This window comes from Phocoena phocoena, chromosome 5 (assembly GCF_963924675.1).
Source record: "Phocoena phocoena chromosome 5, mPhoPho1.1, whole genome shotgun sequence".
Lineage (NCBI taxonomy): Eukaryota > Metazoa > Chordata > Mammalia > Artiodactyla > Phocoenidae > Phocoena > Phocoena phocoena.
The window spans coordinates 12337168-12362707 of record NC_089223.1 but is presented as its reverse complement, the minus strand read 5'-3'; the positions used below and the strand labels follow the sequence as shown (position 1 = coordinate 12362707).

General features: G+C 33.2%; 1 protein-coding gene across 2 annotated transcripts in view; it reads right to left on the bottom strand.

Annotated features, from left to right (window-relative positions):
• The window catches only part of GRID2 (glutamate ionotropic receptor delta type subunit 2), a 1355780-nt gene that overhangs the window by 242182 nt on the left and 1088058 nt on the right, over positions 1-25540 (bottom strand). The window lies entirely within an intron of this gene.

Genomic DNA, 25540 nt, shown 5'->3' with positions numbered 1-25540 from the left:
CAACCCTAGAATTACCCTCTTATTACAACCTCAGATATACACTTTATATCCAAGGGCTTGACTATTTACTAGTTAGGAGATATTAATACTATTATGCTTATATTTAACATAACTTTTCAGATTTCTAGTTTAATAAATAATATTAAAAGACTATTTTTTGTTAAATTCCCTAGAATCATAGGTTATTAATAATCTTGGGAGAACACATATGACTACTGGTTTCAGCATCATCACATGTGTTTTGATCTACTCCTAACTGACTCACCACTCTTTTGTAATCTTGTTGTAGAATCTTCTTCTCCATCTTCTAAATGCTGGTGTGTCCTTGGGCTCAGTCTCTAAACTGTTTCTGTTCTGTCCGCATTCCAACCGCAGCTAATCTCAAGTCCCCTGATGTTGAATATTATCTACAGTATACTTTGATGACTCTCAGATTTATATTTCAAGCTTTACTCTCTCTAGAGAGCTACAGATAAATGCCTACATAATTTCCACTTGGAATTTAATGGGCATCTGAAATTTATCACATCTGAATCAGAACTCTTTATTTTCACTCTTGAATGTACACCCCAGTCTACACTATTTCAGGGAATAGCACCACTCTTCACTCTACTTCTCAGACCAAATACTTAGAAACTTTCCAACATCCCATCTGGTAGCAAGTCCTGTCACCTTTATCTTCAAACCACATACCAAATCCTACCTCATCTCCTCACTTCCAGTGCTGTCACATCTTCTTTTGACCGTACTACTAAACCACTTAAATGGTTTACTTGTTTACATTCTATGCACTACCACTCCTAAGTCTATCTCGATGGTGCTCTTTGAAAATGAAAATGAAATCGTGATATTCCTCTGATCAAAACTTCCAAAGGACTCCTGTCACTCTCAGAGAAAGAAAAAGCAACCCCAAATCTCTACCAAGGCCTATCAGGTCCTACATGAACTGATCTCACGTCAATTTCCTGACTTGCATTTTTCCACCCTCTCAACCCAGCCTTCTTGCAATCTCTTGCATGGAGTTACGCTGATTTCTGTCCTAGGGTCTTTGTATTTGCAATTTTTATGCCTGGAATTCTCTGCTCTTTAATTTAAAAATGACCTTCCCTTTAATTTTTTTAAGTTTCTCCTCAGATGATACTTCCTCACAAATACGTATTTCCATTCTATCTAAAATAATTTCTCACGACCTCATTCTTTCAGTCACTGTATTTTTTAAAAATCATAATTTATCATGTATTTTATATATTTTTGGTTTTTTCCTCTTCCTTATTGTCTAGTTTCTAACATAGAAACAGTTCCTGCCCCCTTTCAGGTGGGTAAATATTTGTTAAATGAATATATGTTTTGTATGGAGTTAATAATCCTTTTAAAATAAATTAGGTTTATGCTAAGAGTAAAAATAAACTAAAGAGATATAATACTACATTTGCCTAGGTACATCAATATGTGAATGGCTTAACAGGATTCAATTAATTATCATATCAGGCAGATTTTTATGCCAACCACTAATTCTCACTATGCAATATTTCTAAACTTTCAGTGTAGTACAAACATACCCTTTGGGTACGACCTGAGCTATTTTCCTGATGTAATATACTCAGAATAGGCTAACCTCTGATATCTGGAACACATTTTTTCAAAAGCAGTTATAATGCATTTTGGATATTTTCTTCTTCAAAGCAAAGGAAATATTCACTCAGCTTTTAAAAGATGAAAGTACAATAAAATATTCATTTTTAAACCAAATGGGGACTTCCTAGACAAAATGATTAATTGAAAAAAAATAATAAAATATGAACAAGATGATAGCTAAAGACTGAAAGATGTTAATAAGTGTAACAAAAGTAGAACAGCAAATTCATGACTGAAAAGCCTAATTGAAGGTTTGTGTCCATGAAGTCTTTACCCTTGGTTAGAGTCATTATCACCCATAAGAAAGAATACTTGCTGAGCTTTCTTCATCTGTGGCATAAAGCCTGAAACTTGGGGAATTCGAATATTCTTGCGGAGTCCAAATAAAATGACATTTTATTTGATATCTGCACTTAGAAATCAAATATTAAAAGTAAAGGGAATCTTGACTTCTAATTCTGGTAATTCAAGACAATCCTCTCACTGCTGGCAACTAGAAAAAATGAACATATAATGCATTTGAGAGCAGTAAGAAACTAGAAGATCAAGATCCTGAAGAAGATAACTCAGAAATGTGACTGGTATTTAGGACTGCTTTTTCCTGAGGGATAAATGCCAATTTAACAACAGGAAGATAAGAAACTGAGATGTTGAGCAATGTTTTGAAAGCCTTCAAAGTCAGGTGGCTATAAAAATTAAGGCCCAGGGCTTGCCAAATGGGGGTGGGACTAAGAAAACCAGAAAATCCTCATATGCTTGGAAATCAACACTACAATTCTATTAGGGCCATGGGTCAAAGAAAAATCACAAGAGAAATAAAAGGTATTTTTAAGTTGATGAAAATAAAAATACTCCATATCAAAATTTCACAAGTTTTGATAGCTGATAGGATGTAGCTAAATTTGTGTTTACAGGGAAATTCATAACTTATATAAGAAGTCTGAAAATCAATGAGCTATTCATCAATTTCAAGAAGTTAAAAAAAACCTGGCAAGTTAATCCCAAAGAACACAGAAGGAAGGACATAATAAATATAAGAGCAAAAATTAGTAAACTAGATAAAAAATAAAATAGAGAATGTTGATCCAACAGAAGTTTGGTCCTTTGAAAATACCTATAAACAGCTCTTGAGACTGATCAAGAAAATAAGTAAAGGCACAAAAAAATACAATAATAGGAGTTAAAAGGGCATATTGTTACAGATGTTTCAGATATTAGAAGGATAAAAGAGGAGGATCCTATGTACAGTTCTATGTCAATTAATTTGAAAATTGAGATGACATGGACAAATTCGTAGAAAAATTGCCACCAAAAGAAATAGAAAATTTTAATGATCTTATAAGTATTAAAGACTTTGAATCTACAATTAAAACTTGCCCACCAAAAAATTCAAGAGCAGTGGGCTTTCTGGAAAAAAAACCTACCAAATGTTTTATCAATAATTAAGTATAATTTTACACAAACTCTTTCTGAGATTAGAAAAAAGCAAGACATCATTCCATACATTTTATAAAGAAGGCACAACTTTGATAACAAAATCTGAAAATGTCATTCCAGGAAAGGAAAATTAATGGCCAGTCTTTCATATGATAGTAGATTAAAAAAAAAAGACTTACATAAATTAGTAAACTGAAAATTGCAAAAAATAAATAAATAAGCATGCTGGGTTTATTATATGAAAGCAAGGGTTGGTCTGGCATTTAAAAATAAATCATTAAAATTCACTAAATTAGCACTATAAAGGAGAAAAGTCCTATAATCATCTTGGTTGAAACAGAAAAGGCACAGATAAAATTCAACATCCAGTCATAAAAAAATTGAAAACCCAGAAATTCTCCAGCAAACTAGAAATAAAAAAAACCACACTTAGTCTCACAAGAGTGTTTTCAGGAAGCCTCCAGCAAATGTCATACTTACTAACAAAATAAGCATTTTAAAAGACTATCTTAAAGGCTACAAGTTGTTACCACTTCTATTCAACATTTAATTGTAGGTGCTAAACAGTGTAGTACAATAAGCAAAAAAAATAAATACAAAGAAGGAAAAAATACTAAAAAATTGGAAAGAATGGAAAAAGTTATGGGTTATAGATGATATGAATATGTATGCAGAAAATCTAAGAGAATATGGAATAAATTACTAAAATTAATGTTAGTTTACTATGGTACAGAGTCAATCTTCAAAATTAATCAGATATGCTTATAGCAGTAACAAACATTTAAGACATGAAATTAAAAAATATATACCATTTGCAATAGCACTAAAAATATCAAATATCTAGAAATAAAGATGTGTAAGATCTCTACATGAAAATCTATAAAACTTTTTTGAGGGCAGCAAAAGAAGGTTAAATAAATAAATAGATATTTCATGTTTATTGATCAAAGACTCAATATTATAAAGATATAAATTTTTCTCAAACTGATCTATAGATTCCATGAATTATCAATCAAAATCTCAAGTTCTCTGCATGTGTGTGTGTGTGTGTGTGTGTATGTATGTATGTGTGTGTGAGAGAGACAGAGAGGGAATGTATGTGTGTGTTTGTGAAAAGCTAAATGTGAAATTTGTAGAAAATTCCAAAAGAACAATAATAGCTAAGACGGTGTTCAAGAAGAAGAAGAAGACTGGTTCTAGTTGACTGTAGCTTTATATAGTAATTAAGATAGTATGATATTTGTCCAAGGATAGACCAAATCAATGAAAAGTATTCATGTGTACATAGACGATTTATGCCCAGCTGGCACTGCAGTACTATATAGACAGGGAGGTCTTTTCAGTAAGTACTACTAGGTCAACCTGGATATATATATACGAAAAATAATGAAACTCGTCTCCTAACTTATAATACATACAAAAATCAATACCAAGTGCCTTACATATGTAAATATAAAATATAAACAATAAAGCTTCTAGAAAAGAATATAAGAGAATATATCCAACATATTCACAAGATTGGGTACTGAAAGACTTTTTCTGAACAGAGCACAGAATGCATTAGCAAAAAGCAAAAAAACTGAGCTGAGCCAGAGCCAGCTCCTCCCCCCAGGGCTCTGTAGCCATGTCATGGACCAGCCCTGCCTACCAGTGTACTATAGCAGTAGCTGTGGCCCTACCACAGCATGAAGGTGCATGCAGCCCAAATAGGGACACCCCTTGAGCACCGAGCTCCAGTGGCCAGGCAGGATTGTGCCTCTGAGTCCCACAGAACATCTCCTACATAAGGCCATTCCTTCAAGACTGGGAGAGGTACCTGATTTAACTAATAAAGAGAAACACAGAGAATTAATCAAAATGAGGAGACAGAATAAGAACTAAATGAAATGGAGAGAAGCAATATACCTGATAAAGAGTTCAAAGTAATGGTAATAAAGATGCTCACTGAACCTGGGAGAAGTACAGATGAACACAGTGAGAACTTCAACAAAGAGAAAATGTAACAGTGCCAAACCAAAACGGTAACTGAAATGAAAAATATACTAGTGGCGTTTATAGAAGACTGGATGAGGTAGAAGAATGAATCAGTAAGCTGGAAGACAAAGCAATGAAAATCCCCCAGACAGAGCAGAGAAATGAAAAAAAAAAAACACAACAATTTTAAAAAAGTGAAGGTACCTTAAGGGACCTTTGGGACAACACTGAGCATAATAACATCTGCATTGTAGAGATTTCAGAAGAAGAGAGAGAAAGTTCTAGGAAAATTATCTGAAGAAATAGTGGCTGAATTTCCCTCATCTGGGGAAGGAAACAGGCATCCAGGTCCAGGAATACCAGAGATGAACCCAGAAAAGACACACACCAAGACACATTATAATTAAAATGGTAAAAGTTAAAGACAAAGAGAGAATTCTAAAAGCATCAAGGAAAAAAACATTACATACATTGGAAATCCCATAAGGCTATCAACAGATTTTTTTTTAGTAGAAACTTCAGGCCAGAAAGGAATGGCATGACATATTAAAAGTGCTGAAAGGAAAAAAAATACAACCAAGAATTCTCTACCCAGCAAATTATAATTTAGAATAGAAGGAGAGATTAAAGAGTTTCCCAAGTAAGCAAAAGCTAAATGAGCTAATTACCACTAAACTGGTCCTATAAGAAATGTTAAAGGGGCCTCTTCAAGGTAAAAAGAAATGGCATTAATTAATAATTTAAAAAAACATACAAAAGATCTCACTGGAAAATATAAATATATAATAAAGGTAGGGGATCAATCACTTGTAAAGCAAGCATAAACGTCAAAAAACAAAAGTAGTGAAATTAACTACAATTACAATAATTAGGTAAGGGATATATAAAATAAAAAGATGTAAAGTGCCATCAAATTATAAAATGTGGTGGAAGGGGAGTAAAATGACAAAGCTTTGGAATGTATTCAAATTTAATTGTTATCAACTTAAAAAGGACTGCTGTTTACATAGGATGTTATATGTGAACCTCACAGTAGCCACAAGGAAAAAACTTATAGTAAATACACAAAAGAAAATGAGAAAGGAATCTAACACAACACTAAAGGAAACCATGAAAACCCAAGGGAAGAAAGAAAAAGAAGAAACAGAGGAACTACGAAACCAGCCAGAAAACAACAGAATGGCAATAAGAACATACAGATCAATAGTTACTGTAAATGTAAAGGGACTAAATTTGCCAAAGAAAGACATAGAAAAACTTGAAATAGAACTACCATATGACCCAGTAATCCCACTAGTGGGCATATACCCTGAGAAAACCATAATTCAAAAAGAGTCATGTACAACAATATTCACTGCAGCACTATTTACAATAGCCAGGACATGGAAGCAACCTAAATGTCCATCGACAGATGAATGGATAAAGAAGATGTGGCACATATATACAATGGAATATTACTCAGCCATGAAAAGAAACAAAATTGAGTTATTTGTAGTGAGGTGGATGTCAAAAAGAGAAAAACAAATACCATATGCTAACACATATACTTGGAATCTAAAAAAAAATGGTTCTGAAGAACCTAGGGGCAGGACATGAATAAAGACACAGACGTAGAGAATGGACTTAAGGACACGGGGAGGGGGAAGGGTAAGCTGGGACGAAGTGAGAGAGTGGCATGGACATATATACACTACCAAATGTAAAACAGATAGCTAGTGGGAAGCAGCCGCATAGCACAGGGAGATCAGCTTAGTGCTTTGTGACCACCTAGAGGGGTGGGATAGGGAGGGTGGAGGGAGATGCAAGAGGGAGGGGATAAGAGGATATATGTATACATATAGCTGATATACTTTTTTATACAGCAGAAACTAACACAACACTGTAAAGCAATTATACTCCGATAAAGATATTAAATTTAAAAAAATGGGCAGACGATCTGAATAGATATTTTTTCCAAAGAAGACATACAGATGGCACAGAGGCACATGAAAGTATATCCAACATCACTAATTATTAGTGAAATGAAAATCAAACCCACTATGATATATTGCCTCCACCTGTTAAGATGGGTGTTATTAAAAAAAGAGAGAGAGAGAGAAAATATGCTTTGGTGAGGATGTGGAAAAAAGGGAACCCTTGTATGTTTTTGGTTCAAATGTAAATTTGTGCAGCCACTATGCAAAACCTATGGAGGTTCCTCAAAAAATTAAAATTGAACTGCCATGTGAACCAGCAATTCCTCCTCTGAGTATATAACTGAAGGAAATGAAATATGCATCTCAAATAGAGAACTGCACTCCCATGTTCACTGAAGCATTATTCACAACTGCCAAGATATGGAAACAACTTAAATGTTCATCAGTAGATGCATGGATAAATAAAATGTGATATGTATTTAAAGACAAGCCACAGTAGAACACACACACACACACACACACACAAATATTATTCATCCACAAAAACGAGCATCCTGCCATATGTGACAACATGGATGCACCGTGAGGAAATTACGTTGAGTGAAATAAGCCAGCCACAGAAAAACAAATGCTGCATGATTTCACTTACATGTGCAATCTAAAATAATCAAATTCGTAGAAGCAGAGAACAGAATGGTGGTGCTCAGGGGCTGGGGTGGGAGGTATGGGGGAAATGAGATGTTGGTCCAAGGGTGCAAAGTTTCATTTATGCACTATGAATAAGTTCTAGAGACCTAATGTACAGCATGGTGACAATAGTTAGCAAAACTGTATCATATACTTGATACTTGCTAAGGGGATAGATCTTGAATTAAATCTTCTCAACACACACACTGTAATTATGAAGAGGTTATAGACAAATTATTTAGCTTGATTATGGTGATCTTTTAACAGTGTATACAAATATTAAAACATCAAGTTGTAAATCTTAGTACAATTTTTATCAGTCAAATATATCTCAATAAATTTATTTCAAAACGAGGATAAAAAATGAAAAGATTGATAAATTTGACTACAGTAATACTTTGTAGCTCAAAACCCACCATGAAGAAAGTAAAGACAAGCCACAGTAGAACATATTTGCAATACTCATATCTAACAGAAATTTCATCAATGTATATTAACTTCTATAAATCAATAACAATAAAACAGACAATAACTAGAAAAATGGTCAAGAGGTTTCACAAAGGAAGATACCAAATGCCCATTAAATATGTGAAAAGGTGGCAACTTCATTAGTTATGAGGGGTACACAAACTAAAAGAAAAATGAAATACCACTGCATAGCCAACAGAATAATTGAAATAAGGAAATATACAATATCAAGCGTTGGCAAGGATGTAGAGCGACTAGAATCCTAGTAACCTGTTGATGAGATTATAAATTGGTTCACTCACTTTGACAAACAATTTGGCAGCATCTCTGAAAACTACCATACACATACCTTAAGACTCAGCAGTTCCACTCAGGTACATACCTCAAAGAGGAAAATGTGCACACTGAGACATGAACAGGAATCTCCAAAGCAACATTATTCATAATAGCCTCAAACTGGAAATAGCCTAAACACTCTTTGAGGATAGAGTGTATAAAGTATGGTGTGTGTGTGTGTATATATATATATATATATATATACACACACACACACACACACACACACACATATGTATTCATATAGTGGGATATTATATAGCAATGAAAATGAACAGATTTCAGTTATATATAACACCATGAATGGATTTCACAAACTAAATTTCTGAGTAAAAGAATGCACACTGTATGACAATTGCTCTGAAACAGGCAACATGAATGGTAGTGTTGATAATCTCATGAGTGGTTACCTTTGGGGATACAGACTAATGGTTGAGGTGGGGAAATGGGGGCTGTGTCACGGGTAATGTTCTATCTTTTCCTGGGTGGCAATTACGCTGGTGTTCCACTGTTGGTAATTCATTGAGCTGTACTTTTAAGTTTTGTGCACTTTTCTGTACTTAAATCGTATCTCACAATTAAAAACAAGACGTAAATAAAAGAAGTACAAAGACAGAAGGGTGAGTTTAATAAAGACCATTTTCCCCTTCCTTTGTTTTGTTTTTCTGTATCCACAATTTGAAAAAAAAATAGTATTTTCATAGATTCTGGATGCTAGAAGACAGGTAAAAGACAAAATATTACCTGTTAAATTAAAAACACAGCCCCACATTGCTAAAAGCATAGCAGAAATTAGGCTGGCTATTCCTGACATTTCGGGGTGTGCAAAGGTCTGACTCTAGAACTGGGCATTTTGATTCTTATAATCCCTGGTGAGTTTGAAGTCCCCCAATATCAGTCTGCAGAAGCATGTACAATTTGTATTTTTTCAAAGTGACCCTTCTGCAGTAAGAGAAATATTCTTGACACAGATTTGCATTTTGATGAGACTGGTTTGCCACCTCAAAAAGTATATCAACTTTACTACTGTATATATTATCTTATTTATAAAGGTTGTTAAAGAAGTAAAATAATGTTTTTTCCCTCGGGCAAGATTATAGAACTTGATAATTTCACCTGCGTCAGGCAAAAACTTGTTGCTCTACGTCTTATTCTGTGTGAGTATATATGCATTTTTGTGTTTGTCTGAAAGTATAGAAAAGTAATTGTTTAAGATTCTCCAATTTCGTTGCTTGGTAAATCAGCTTCTCATAGGTTTAATAACTCACAAAGTGTTTCTTATATAATCTGGGACCGTGTAATTTTTTTATGAAGTATGATTAAGAAAAAAATAGAAGAAAATTCATTATTCCCTTTCCTTATAAACATTCCTGTTTCAGGAATTAGATCCTTATTGAAGCTAGGTTGCTAGCAAAATGGCTAAAGACACTTAGAGCAAGGAGAAAATCTCCCATATTAGGGATGAATGAATATGTTCAAGTAAGCTGGTCAACTGGAGTGTCAGTAAATATTGGAACATTTTATACTTACAAAGTCACAATTTAGAAAATATGAAGAAGGATAATGTTGGCAATTAGCCACTGCCAAGGCAGTGTTCTGTTGATACATTTAAGGAAGGGTGATAATGTACATATCTCCTAAATGCATAAGGTATGTCAGTCATATTTATGTATTAATCTGTTCCTTGAAGTTCATTCATAAATAGTCAAATTGAGAGCCTGGCTGCTACTAGATTTGTAAATGCTTTAATATTTTTTCTTTTGGTGGAGGGTATGGAGGTAATAAGGAGGAGAATGTGAGATACACACACGTAAGGTTCGCAGTTGGCCACAGGTTAGTATGTCCACTGTCTGAGTAGGGCAGGCTTTCAATGTGGCATGTCTGTCACTGGTACAACAGATGGCTTTAGGTGGTAGGGGCAATAGCACAAAAACATTGTGTTCTGGTAAGCCATTTACAATTATCTTTCAGTATTTTCTTACAATGGCAAGAACAAAGCCTCAGTTTGCTGGTAATGTCTGTTTAAAATTTTGAATCTATTTTTTATAAAGGGAAGGCAAATCTCAAACTCCCTTTGGCAGGCAACAGAATCTAATTAGAATTTAATAATATTATATTTCATTTATATTATTAGTATGGTTATTTTCTATTTAATGCAAATGGCACTGCTTTTATATTACTGAACATACCTTTATTAACAATAACTCTGACCCCTCTATAATCTCAATTTCAAACATTCCACACTTTCATCTTTTGAGCTCCCCCCCCCATCATGTCTACAGTCCCACCAATATCTAAGATCTATTGACCCTACCACCTTTTCACTATCCATCCCCATTCCTATTAGATGTACTTTCCTCTTAACTAGCTTAAATCCAGTGATTTGTTAAAATAAACACTGCATTTATCCTCAACTCCCTTGAAATCCTCTCAGCAGAGCCCAAACTGAGTCAAGCTCATTTTTTGCTTTACACTAACTGTGGAATAACTTACACCTGTGCAACTCATTTTCAATTCATGTCCACAGACTTCAAATGAGTCTTTAACGTAGCCTCAGAGTCATATTACATCTTCCTAGAAATTCTCTCCTCCACTCTCTTACACAATTACTTATTCCAGTGTTTCTCTGTCTTCTCATACCACAAATTCCACACTCCCACTCTCACTCTCAGAAGATGATCATGAAATCTACTTTAGAAAATTAAAGCAATTTCAAGGAACTTCCAGAGAAAAGAAGGTACAAAACAGTTTACAGGGTGTACTTTAGGGTAAAAAAGGAGGGGGGAATGTGCTTATGTTTTCAGAATAAAGCAATAGGAAAACAAACCAAAAGTATATACATATGGAGAGTGGGGGGTAGTAAAGTAAAAGGGACAAAGAATGAATTAAGATTTCTGTATAAAACAAAAATGAGAAAATACTATCTCACATTCTCACAAATATGGAACAACTGGAAAAAAAAAAAGACTTCTGTGGCTGACTTTGTTATTTAGCTTTAAATTTAGAACAGTTAAATGTTTCATATAATTAGAAAGAATATTAAATTTTTAAAAAAGCAAATTGAAAACAATGATAAAAATGAACTTGAGAGTATATCAAGTTAGTGACATAATGGCACAGATAAAAGTTATTTCAAATGACTCTAAAATACAATGACTGCTTCCCCCTACTGAAGGCCACAGTCCTTTTGGACAGCTCTCTCATATACCTCTCTCTCCTGGTTCTAGTAACTATTCCCTTTCTTTAACCCTTTAGGCCCAAGAGTGATAATAGCTCCTTCTGTAACTAACAGGTACTGTACCAACTTTTGTTACTTTCTCAAAACTCCACCCACATCATTGTAAAGAGTCCTTTCAGTAATCTTTCCACAGTGTCCCAGACAGAATGCACCATCTATGTCCTGTCTGGTAGAATGTAAGGTCCCATGGAACAGAAACATAAAAATGGGATTCTGGGATTGAATTGCCCACATGTCTACGTAGTGCTTATTGGTGGGAAATGGAACACTGGCAAGCCACAGCTTGTGGTTACATTATAACCATTCAGTTACTACCAGTGTTGGCACGGGATGAAGGACATGTGGAATGCAAGGCCTTGGGAGACCAAGTGGCTGGGGCAATAACAGTGATTTTACAGGTCGTGGTTTTAGCTAACTGCTCTGAAGTCTTCAAATAAAACAAAAGTTAAAGGAGAGAATGAGGGCAATGAATACCAAACTCAGAAACAGGGAAAATTTGAGAGGCTTGATGGCAGCTTTGAAGGAGTCTCTTAAATTGTATAGTTTCAGGACAGATATGACTGAGGACAAGATTAACACTTGACTGTAAGGAAACACAATTCAATCACCAATTAAATCTTCTGTCCTCTATGGTCTCTCATGGTAAGGGAAGGGCACTGATGAGAAATTCGACCTTCCAAATCTCTCTGAAACCCCTTAGTATTGGAAGCAACCACCCCTTCTGAGGGAATCAGCCTTCCCCAGCATAAATGCTTCTCAGTGACTGGACCTGGGGAATCAGAGTTCTCTCCTGGATTCACCCACATCACCCCCCGCTGCCTCCAGGCTACAACTTAGATCTCAACATAACTCAGTTAGAGAAATATAAAGCCTGCTTATAAAAGTTTCATACCACATAGGATACAATGTAAGTATTGATTAGGGCAAATATATTGTCATGAGTGGTAATGATCTGGAATTTGATATTTAATGTGTTGATTTGATACTTGGGGAGTGGTGGTAATCGTTTGATTGGCTCATTGAAGGATGGACCAATAATGAATGGATTCTGAAGGTAACCTATACACAACATCTCTGGTATACTGTAGAGATTCAGGGAGGGGGATATGCTGGAATGAAACTGTTCTGAACAACCTGTTCACCTCCCTGATTATTATTTAGAGGAACGCTCCCTACACAAAGACATTAAGAAATGCACAGGAGGGGGTAGAACACAAGCATCTCTGAAGAGTTCTATGTCCTTGTTCTCTGTTGGCCTGAGATGACATTGGAATACTGCAATGAAACTGGATTTCTTGATATTAAAATGGGTGCAGGTTGATAAAGGCTAAGTGTAGATGTTCAGCTATCAGAGACAAGGTGAAATTACCATAGTATGCATGGTGTGTTGTGAATGGTAATTAATGTGTATTGACCTTCAGAGACCTATAGCGATAGCTCATCACAGGGTTCCTAAATATGGAATAGATAGGCAGCCTACTAAGGTGCTTCTTCATATGTATGGACAAAACAATTCTAGATCTGAGGGCAGAAAACCTAGTCTCAACTGATGAGTGGGAATTTGGAGCCACAGTTCCTAGAACTTATATAGTTTACAGATCCAAAAACCCAATACTGAAGAGGAGGCCAGGTTAGCATTTTTTTATATGTTTTTTTTTTTAATTTTTCTTAAGTAATTCTTAATCTAATTGTCATGCCACACTTACACTTTTGTATTCTATTTATTACATTTTCACTGGCTGAATAGTATTTTTCACAGTCAGATACACTATAGCTGACTTTGGTATCCTATTTTGGAAATGCAGACATTTTCATCATCATATATCACATTGCAATACACATCTTTTTGATGGAATCCATGAAGGGAAGTTATTTGGTGAAAAATGAATTTTGTTATGTCATACAAGTGTTAACAATTTTCAGATACACTTTATAACATTATTTATTGAATAGGGATAGGTAATGTTACTCCTCTACTGCTAACATATGTCTTCCTGAAGTGTTGACATTTCAGTTGAATGACAAAATATTGTTCTGGCTATAAATCTGGCTAATAAATCTATTTTCAGATAAACAAAAGTAGGTAGAAGGCATTAGCTCATGTAATTGAAGTGTCAATTTCCTATACATAGAAAGACTTCTCTAATTTATTATTTACATTTCCACGGTAATTATAAAACAGGTAAAGCTGCTTATAAATAGTAGTACCTTCTTTCCAACTCTTTAGCATTATTTATACACTTCTGTTTTGAAGAGTTCTAGGTCAGCTTAATAATAAATTTTAACATATTTCATCTTTTCTTAATTAATAAATTGCTTTTACACATACAAATACCATCTATACATACTTACCTGAAATAAGAATGTTGTCATCAAATAAAAAAAAAGAATGTGACCTCAACATTAGAAATTTCTACAGAAGGAGATAATCTTTATAATTCTTGAAACTTCAGGTTTAACACAAGTAGTTAAGTTTATTTTACTGAACTCAGTACCATAGAATATTTCTGATAAATATATTAGAAAAGTGTTAAATTTAAAATGAATTACAATCAAATTAAATGGTTGCTGGTTATACAACATAAACCTTATATGCTGATTTTAACTTAAGTTCGAAATACGGATTGCTATGACTTACAATAGAACTAAGTTGAATTACACTACACTTAAAAAGTAATATTGGCAGCTTTTTAATTTCACAATGTTTTCACTATTCCAGCCCATATAAAATTCTCACTGTTTCTAATGAGTTAGGGATAAAAAAACAGCCAAATGAACATCAATTTTCCTATCTGATATTACAAAATTAAAACATTTGAGATGTTAATATTTCAATTAATAGGGGATTTCAGGTTCTCAGTTTGTAAGACAGACTACATATGGTTTTACACAAGTTGTACCTCAAGTAATAGTCAAGGATCTTGAGGTTAGTGTTCCATTGAAATATAAGCTCCCTTAAGTACAACATTAAGAACATGGATCAGCAATATATATGGTGTTTACCGTGATTCTCCACCACAAACTGGTTTACTTTCATATCTCCAAGGATAATGGCAGTGATGGTATGTAGAAACACTTGTTGCAAATCCTTTCTCATTTAACCAAGGCTTTATTTTTCCCTTCTGCACTAACTGTTTCGTATTCAATTATATTGGAAAAATGACCATAGGATGAACGAATTGCACTAAATCTTTCAGCGATTTTGAAATGACATTGAAATTAGTTCTTTTTTCTACTTTTTATGAGATTTTTTTTTAGTAAAGTAGCTTCGAAATGTTTGAAATAGACCAGTTTAGTTGGAAGGTGTGGTAGTATATATGGCTGTTTGCTGAGATTTCCACTAACTCATAGATCTACATTTTATGGTACTAACTAATGGTTTATGAAAGCAGCTTTAGCACAAACCACAGTGGATCAGCAGGCACATATCTTCCTTGAATTTCCTGCCGCTTTTATATGTATATGTGACAAAAAAATGTGTTTGCTTACCTCTTTTTCTGTTTCCTTTCTCAATATCTATCAAAAGGACCTTGGAAATTTTAATAATAAAAATAAGACTTTACATCTTCAAAACAATGATGTCACAACTAAATTTCAACAACTATGGAGACATGTATCTCAAACCTTCATTGACTCCCAGAATATTTCCCAACACTTGTATGCTTTCTATAGTTATTTTACAAAAAGCACACATATTTTGTTTAGGAGGTGCTCTTAGAAATATCTTCAGCCTCCGTATTCATGCTCTTATTATATCTATTCCATTGTGCTATTTTAGAGGTCTTGTTAAAAAAAATAAGAGGAGAAAACAAACAGTCTCATTTCTTCTCTCCTGATTTGTCTTTAGATATGCTAGTATGTTTTGCTTGTAAGACTCAACAGTATAAGTCCAAGATTTTGGTAAAAGATTTAAGTGTACAGTACACAGGATTTTTAAAATCTGATATCACAAAGTTAAAATATTTGAGATTTTAGTAATTCAGTATGAAAAAGGTGAAAGATATCCAAACAAAACCCTCAAAATCTTCAGAAAACTTTTAGGTAGTTTCATTCAGGGATGAACTAAAAATTTTAAAGTCAATTTGTATGTCACCCCTTTGTTTTTCTCATGTCTACCAGATTTGGCTTCATGTACTTCCGGTTTATTTTTTGTTTACTAAATTATTTGATTGATACTTCAGGGGCTTTGTTACTATTTTTAATACATCAATGTATATCATTGTATTGCCTATCTGCTCAGCAAAAAGGTAAAAACCAAAAAACAGGAACATAGTGTATGATTTGAATAAGGATTATATCATGATTCTTTAAATATATATCATTTTAAAGTATACACACCAAACACCATTTTCTGGAGGCCTCAAAAATGATTACTTTTCTTTTTGTACTATTTTTCTTGTTATCTACTGATTTCACCACAGACTTGGTAATGAAATGAACGCTGGGAAAGGTGCTTAAAGAGGAAATGTTGTCTGGATGACTAGTCGTTTGTCAAAGAGCACGAAACAAGATGGCCGTTGAGTCAGGCCTGCCACTCTATAGTGATGTATTAGCTTTTAATGTTTTAAAATAATTATAGCAGGGCCTTAGCCACTGTATAAAACCACTATATAAATTCTAGGGCCATTATCAATCCCATTTTTCAGGGATTCAATCAATCAGTGGTTCTGAGGAAAACTGCACCCATTTTACCAGTCTTACAAGCAGTTAAGTTCAAAAGGTAAGCAGCAGTTGTCAACAGAAATGAAAAGTAAAACAGATCTCATGAAGTTTTTAATTACCTCTGGAATTTCTAAGATTAGTTCCTAAACTAGGGCCTTATGCATATGTGCACCATTATTTCCACAGGGTCAGAAAAGGCTAATGCGTATTCAATCAATTTTAATAATGGTAAGAGAGCCAGGTCTAAGTCTAAAACACATTTTAAAGCGCCAAAATGCCATTCATTTTGGACCTAGTCCTGTTAACAACCACTGGAGATTAGTTTTAAATTATAACTCATTTATTGACTACATAGTAAGACTTACAATTTGATAGAGAAGGAAATTATTTAACATTATGAATTCAGTCTTTCAAAAACAATAGTGGTCTTCTCAATTTTGAACTTGTTTAGCCTGTTTTCCAGAGTTCTTAGTCTTAAATTATTAGGAGGATATCTTAAGGAGCAGAAAAGAAAAATAAATTTTTCTCCACTTTCTTTTCAGTATATTATTTTGAATAATAGGTTGGGAAATAGCTAAAGGAATGAGATTTTGGTGTGCTGGTGTTACAGAAAATGTATTGAGATTAAATAAAGACATTTATTCAGTATATGGGCTCTATAAATTCAGATAGATTTCAGTAAGTAATACAGATCTGTAATTGAAGAACACAAAATAATTCATATCGTAGTAATTTCCACAACACTGCTGATTGAATAAGCAAATGTGTATGAAGCAAGTTAATGGATTTCTGTGTTTGTGAATGCAAATACATAAGCTGAATGCATTTCAGAATTCCACATGAAGTTTAACTATATTACTTAAAAGACTATCTCCTCCTCTTACTCCTCCTAATGAGCTATTCGGGTGTGGTTTCTAGATTTTCTAGGAAGTTCTAAAGGCGTTTTTAATCTAGAGTCCCTGTAGTCACTGAGTCAGGGACTTGGGTTGAATTGATGAGCAATGGAAAAATCAGAAAACATGTTCAAATTGCTGGGCTCAAGTGGTAAATCAAAACCATGGATGTAACAAAATAGGAAGGGGGATCAAGAAGGAAAGGGGTCAGGGTGAAGTTGCAAAACAAAACAAAATAAACAAAAATCTTATTAAGCTCAAGCCAAAATCAGGAAGTAAGAGATTATAAAACAAAGGTCAGGAAAAAAGTAATAAAAGCCTCTATTTGTTGAGTATTACTAATGCACTAGGCACTGTGTTAAGAGTTTATAAGTATTTTCTTATGTAATCTTCACCACAGTTTTATGAAATGATTAGGAAAGCTGACTGGGTTTCCTTAGCCAAGGTCAAGATCATAGAGTAGGAACAGATGATTCATGCTCACAGGCTCTCACAGCCAAGGGAAAAGACCAGGCAGGGAGTGACCCATGTCAGAGACTGTAGGAAGCTAGATCCCAAGAATCATGGTGTCTCTTCCTCCAAGTACATTTCTTCCATCAAGGGTTCTGATTTATTACTGCCACTTCATTTTCTCCCTTTGTTCTCCTCAGTGATAAGAATGAACAGGTTTATTGTGGGCTGACAAGGCTAAAAAATTAGGACAGATTCAAGCAAACAAAATTAAAATAAATGAATAAGAGTTTAGATATCTATAAAAATTAGGAAAAAATCCTCCTTATTTTGTCTTGGAAATAATTTACTAAGACCAAGATACTTTTTTAGATGATGGTAGGAAGCAATCAACTTAAAACATAACCAGTATAATTAATAGAAGACTTTGGAATATGTAACATATCAGGGAGGTGATATTGCAAAGACAAGAGATTCTAATGATGAACAAATAATAGAGAAAACAGGAAGGTGAAGATCTCTTTCCTCAAACTTCTCTGGAAGGTGGGCTGTGATCCTATATAATTAACTCCATCGTTTGGATAACTCAGCAAGTGCTTTTGTCATTGCTCTATTTTAATGGTGATGTATAAACTGTTTATTGTATTAGTAAAAAATTATGAACACAATTATTAAAATTATAAATATCTATTATTTTTCTTTTAAAATTGCTTTGACAAATAACTTTGTAACTAACCTTAGACTCAGTAGGTTATATGCAGGTGAATAAATCTTTATAAGTTTTACATACAAACAAAATGATGAGTTACTCTTTTGTTTCCCTTTTTCCTGGAGACATTCATTCACCTTGGTTCTCCACATAGGTTTATTGAAAATAGAAAAAAAAATAGTTTTTGCTTCTTCCAAGTTTCACAGACTTAGAAATTTCTTCTATGCACATATGGCCATACACAAGAGACCCCTGAAATTGCTTAAGAATTCAGGCTGCTATTTGAAAACAGACATGCTGGGAGATTTTTATGTGATGATATTATCTGAGCAATTGTTATTAATATTAATTATAGTCATATGACTAAGTTCTTGTGCAATTTTATGCAACTTTTTAAAAAGTTTCTTTTATCATGTTGCTCATGATACAAACTTATTCTAATTCTAATATGGAATGAACTTTTCAGCAGAAAGATCCTTTAGAAAATATTGGAGAACTGTAGGCAAATAATGAAATCCAAACAAATCAAATTCATCACTGACAGTCATTTCTGTGGTTTAATACAACTCTTCACAACATCTTTTAGAGTTCTCTTCTGCCTAATAATCTTTGGTGGCTCTGGAAGTAATAACTTGAAGATTATTTGATGTTTTTTCCTTACAAATGAAATTTTTAAAATTGTAATGATTAGATGAGCTATTTTAGGTAAATTTTGATCAGCTGCTTTCTTCTTTTGTTCTCCGGTCTCTTTACAGAGCTGTTGAATTTTCCCCCGCAATTATCATTTTGAACACAGCCTTCCTTTATAGTTAGGTATATAAAAGTTTTGCTGCTGTATTTTAAAGTATTCTAATAGCCTCGCTGTATTACATAGTATAATTTTATACCTTTATAAACACCAGTAATATGTACTTAATGGCTGAGCTAACTTTCAATCTGGTTTTCAGCACACTTTTGTTCAAATAACTTAGTCAGCATTTTGTCCAAATGATTTAGTCAGTACTTCTTAAGTGTTGCAGTGCTGTCATGCATTACGTCCAAGCAATTTCCTCTGTCTGAGTACGTTAAAGGGTCCTCAAATTATCTAGTGAAACACAGAATGTAAAGCTATAATTATGTTATTAAGTTATTATTATTTTCTAAATAAATCCTTTAAAATTCTATGGAAATTTATGTAATTTTAATTGTTAAAAATGTGTAAATATGTAATATGGCACGATGTTTGGCTGAAAGTATCAAAAGCCTTTGAACTGTACATATACATATTTAACTCAGAAGCTGCATAACTAAAATAATTTCTTAAGAAAATAACCATGGATGTGCACAAAGATTGAATGACTAGAATGATTTTTCACAATTTTGTAAATATATAATAATAGGGAATTTGGCAAGCAAATTATATATATGTACACCCACTTATAATACGGATTCTTATATAGACTTATAAAGACATATAGTAAATAATGCTGCAGAAGAACATCTAAATGAATAAATAGATGTTCAGGATGTACTGTTAAGTTAATTATGAACACATTATATACAGTAGGAAACCACTGTTATATATTAATATATTTTCTGTATACTAACACCCACTCAGGTGCTAAGTCCTACCGTGTATAATTCTAATCACTCTCTCTTTTCCATTCTTACTTCCATTTTTGCTGTTGTAGTGGTTAATGTTTTTCAGGCCTGCACTAATTCAGCTAGTCTACTTCAACAGTCTCATAATCGCGAAGCCATCGTTCATGCTGTCTCTAAATAGCACAGATCACTTAGCTATTTGGATGAGAAGTTGTTATCGTTGCTTTAAATAAAGAACCCATATATTCAGTAGTGTTTCATACTTTTATATTTATAAGCATAAATTCTAATCTAACACAACACTTTCATTGTGATTAACACTTACATTCTGCCAGATCATTTGCTGATAAAACTCTAACTTTCATCAGCATGAATAAAGTATTTAATTTAGGAGAAGAAATGAACAATGCTTAAATTGATGAATAAGAAGTACTTCTTAAACTTGAAAAAAAATAAACCTAAAAATTGTTCTAAGCTTAAACTTCCGCATTTTCTGTGTTAAAGGGAGGTTTTCCAGCGAAGGCATCTTGATAAGAAATAACATGTCAAATTGAAGATCGAAAGTACTAGATCAAAGCACTTAAAGATCAGCCTGGGAGGATCCCTGTAAGCGTCATCTGAGTCTTCAAACCTCTCAGATTTGCTGTAGGATTCCTACCAGCACTTTGGCTTTTTTGTAACTTAATCAACAGTGAATTAAAAATGGGAAACACAAACTAGAGAATTATAGAATACAACACTTTGGAAATGCTTAACGTATGAAGAGACAGTTTAAAAATTGGAGCTAGTGGCATTTTTTTTTCATAACCTATCTGTAAGAAGCAGCACAGCCTGTGTGCCCTTCAGAGAAATTATCAAAAAAATCATCTGCACAGAAGCAAAAGAAAGGGGGAAAAGAGCTTTAATAATATTCAAAGTTTTTTTCCTGTAAAGTTTGTTTCATTTTATTTCAATGACAGATGTTGCAATTCAAAAATTAAATCTATATTTTAAAAAAGGCATATAATATCCTTATTCTACTTCGCTTTTCTCATTCTTCACTTCCTTTGAGTTCTCTGATTTCAAATATTTTTAATTATAGCATTGCTAAAAGCCTTGTGAAATAGATTAGACACAGAAAATGCACATCTAATAATCATTGTGTTTGCTGGCTTGTTTTTATATCATTTAAAAATTGAGCTGCATTTTATAATGTCATAACGGAAACGAAAATATAAAAATCTGCAATTTAAAATTAAAATGTCTCATTTTGTAGGAATATTCAGCTACTACTTAAAAGCAAAGAAAAAAATAATTAAACAGTAAAACTTGTAGATTATTGCTTTGGAAAATCATATACTTTTGGTTATTTTCTGCCACCTGTGTATTATATACTATTTGTTTTCAACTTTATCCATTATTGCTATGAAGTTTATTAAACTATAATGACATACCAGGAGGAGGTATTCTCCTAAAGGAGAATATGTATGTACTTAACATGTATGTAATATGTTAGTTTATAAACTTATAATACTTTATGGTGTTATTTGTTTGATATATGAAATTATTTACACCTTGGATATGTGCTTATGTCATTACACTTTTCTCAGTTGATAAACTACCTAAATTCAATGACAGTCTCAGTCAGATTTGAGGTTTAAACTGCATTGCAGTCAAGTCTTGGAGTGAAACAAGTATAGCCAGCTTATAAGTTTGACCTCTGCAATTACTGTTCATTTTCTAAGCTTTCCTGGGTATAAAGGTATGTTAAATTGCCTTTTAGTGCCAGGAATGACTTTTTCTCGGCCAGATTACTCTCTTTTGGTTCATCAGTTAGATATGTATTCTATTTAATTTAGTAGCACAAAAGTTACTCATTCCAACTTGAAAGTGTCCATCCTGGACATTGTATGTGGTCAGCTTCATTATCTGACATTATTATTAAAAATGTGTTTGTGCTGCTAAAGCAAGCTTTATCTTTTTTAATGAATTATTCAGGTCATCAAATATAATTTCTAACTTGCTTAACCTAATTCAAGTCAGCATTTGTAGACTGTCAATTGGGTCAATATTAGCTCAGAAGAAAAAATTAAAAATCAATGAATATCAGGGTGAACATTTTAATTTTTACTCTTTAACCTAAACCATTTCCTATATTTTGAGGATTTAATATTAAAGACTCACTTTAAAATATTTAGTTTTTCAGAATTGTCCCTAATCTATACAACTATGTATAACAAAAATAAAAGGACCAGCTGCACTATTTCTTGGTGTCAACAGAAGATTTGACCTTGTTTTTCCTATAGCTTAAGGATTAAGTATAGCCCCAATGGATGAACTGTACATCATTTTCAAAAGAAGGTTTTCTGGAGGATAATGCTGAGTGTACAGATTCCTACTGTGACTGAAACTAGTGTCTATTTAATCTTATACTCAAGATGGCCTTTTGTGACCAAATCGCTGTGGATTTAAAAATCAAGAAATTTTTAAATCAAAGAACTGGCCTTGACAAGGAAAACTAGGAGTAGAATGTTACTGATTTTTTTTTTTTTTTCTGTGAGAGAAGCCAAAGAATCTGGTGCTATTATGAATGTTAGTAGATTTCAACATCGTTTTGGATAAAGGGAAGTATATACATAAATTGCAAATGAAGAAAAGTAATAAGAAAGATCTTCAATTCCTTCACACGAAGCATATTCTATAGAGAACCTTATTTCTGGTGATTTAGGAACGGGATTATTTAATCCTACTCTGAAAGAAAGACATTATATTATTAGTAGTTTGGTTTGATATAGGAAAGAATTGCACTGGAGAAGATTACTTAGAAGAACCGTCTTCTTCAGGAGCTATCACCACAAATAAAGCTGGAAATGTACCTCTTGCACTTTTTGATTAACTGTTAATATGTTGTCTGTAATGAATAACCATACTTGCTTGATTTGCAGAGTGGAAAACAGTGTGTCTAGGTCTTGGAGTTAATGCTTTTTAAAGGTACAATGGATTGGATATATTTTGTAACCAACATATATCTACCTAAATAGATATACATCTTACACCTACAAAATATAATCATGAGCTGATTTAGGTACAATTTTTTTGAAACAATCACTACATCCCCAAATATGGATTTGAACATAGAACAGATACAGAATAGTTTTCCAATTAACACCCTCTAACACAACCACTCCCGTGCTCCAGTGACTCTCCAATACTCTCAAAGTAGAAGCCCAAGTACACAAAGCCTGATGTCATCTGAATCAATGGCCCTCTCTGACCTCACCTCCTTCTAAGCTATTCTTCTGGCCCCTTGGAGCAGGCCCTTTGCATCTGTGGTTCCCTATACCTGACCACCCTTCCCCCAGATACTGATGTAGCATAATCCTTCTTATCTTCCTGTCATCCTCTTTGCTTCAATATCAAATTCTCAGAGGCTTACTTCAACAAGCCCATTGAAAATTGCAGCCCTTCCACATATACTTCAATTTCCTCTCACTCTAAGTTACTTTTCCTATAGTATTTGAGTTCTGATATACTATGTAATTTATTTATTTATTTATCATACCTATTGTTTGTTACCTGGCTCCCTTCACTAGAATATAAGTTCCATGAAGGCTTGAATCTTTTTATCAGAAGGTAGTCCCAGGAGTTTGAACAGTGCCTGTCACGTTGTAGACATTCAATAAATGCTGAATAAACGAATGATCTCAAATTTGGATCACAAATACTTAGGGTATTTTAGGGTACATAAAACATGTTTAGTCTGAAAGGTAATGTTTTTCTCAATTTATAAAAGTGTTTGTAAAAGTTACTCGGTTGACTGAACGGGTATATATCACAGAGGAATTCAGACATATGTAATCTGGCTCTCATATATTTAATGATGTCTAATGAAAAAATGCATTTTCTAATAAAAATGATGTAATATGATTCTAAATAAAACTTCTGTTTGTTTTCTCAGCAGAATAAACTGGTCTTCTGGAAAAGTAACAAAGATGTTTCACTTACTGCAATACTTTTGATGACAATGAATGCACGACAAACTTAACACTTCCTTTGTTCAAGACAGCATTGAATAAAGGAAGTTTACTCCCAATGTAAAAGTTGTAGCCAGTAGTGCAGTTAATTAAGAGAAAATGTCAATAGAACTTAACATTGTCACAGGATAATGGTTCCTGCTGCTAGATATATGTCAAGAGACAGATAAATAAGATGGAGTGATTTATTAAGCAGTGCCACACTCCAGGCAATGCATTTCTAGAAGATTACAGCACTCCTTGGGTGGTGATGTAAGGCAGAGGACTGAAAACTAAGTGGCTTTAACTCTTTGGATAGTACAACAATACTACAGAAATGTGGTGATTATGGACAGTCCCTGCTGATACAGCAAAATTACTTTTATATTTAGAAAAAAAGAAGAGATTATCATGATATTATAGAGGCTCTAAGTTAAAACAGAATCCCATCAACAATCTTTCATGAATTTGCAGATAACTTAATTATGTGGAAAAGTCATACTACTCCGAAATTTTAAAGGCCGAAAAAATTAAGATCACATCTATTTAAACTACAGACTTCTTAAAAATTCTATTTCAGGCAATAAATTATTACTGATTTAGGAACTTGGTTATTTTTCTAACCAAAAACTGTATTAAAACAGTTTTTGGAAAAACATCCAAAGGTCTTTTATTCCTTTTCAATAATTTAAATAATATAATCCAATTTATTTTTAGATTGTTAATATTGATTAAATAATATCACAGAAGGTTTTAATTTAGAATCAACCTTTTGAATACTGGTATGGCATATTCTTTGCTTCAAATGTAACTCAGAATACTATTATGTGCTTTGATTTTCTCAGATCAAAGTCACAAGTTTCACTGGTTACTGGGAAATTGTTTTCATCTTAAAATTAACCCTATATCTGGTATTATATATTACAATGCTGCAATAATAGAAAATAATAAAATACAGTTAACTATATTATTTATGACTTTCCCATGCATTATATTGCATTTCAAAAGTATTTACAATATAAGTATTACATGTATGTTAACAATAGAAACCATAGTTCAGTGATGTTCTTAAGTTTGAAAGCATTCTATCAGGGAAATAAAAATTTTGGCATAGTATTTAACATAGATTATATCTATATAATAGAAAAGATCGCTTTTAGTTTTATTAATGTATTGAACAGTCAAGTCGTTACTGGCATTTTAAACTCATAAAATATTCTGGTTTTTAATAGTGGCATTGTGAGTATACTAAAATAAAAACTGGAATATAATCCTCATCATCATAATCATTTTTATCTGGAAAGGGTCCATATAGTTCTAGACTGCCACCAATGGCAGTTTTTGAAGATTGCTTAGTTTAGGAAAATTAGCCTTCTGTGTGATGTTTATGCTTAATTATGTGCTATTTTAGCCACAGATCTCAATATGTATTCCAAAAACAAAATACATATATTCACAGGTTTTATAAATTAGTCCCCAAAAGATTATTTAGTCTTTTCGAGCCCCAAAGAGCTGCATATATAAATTGGAAGCATCCTGAATCAAAACTTATAATTCCATTC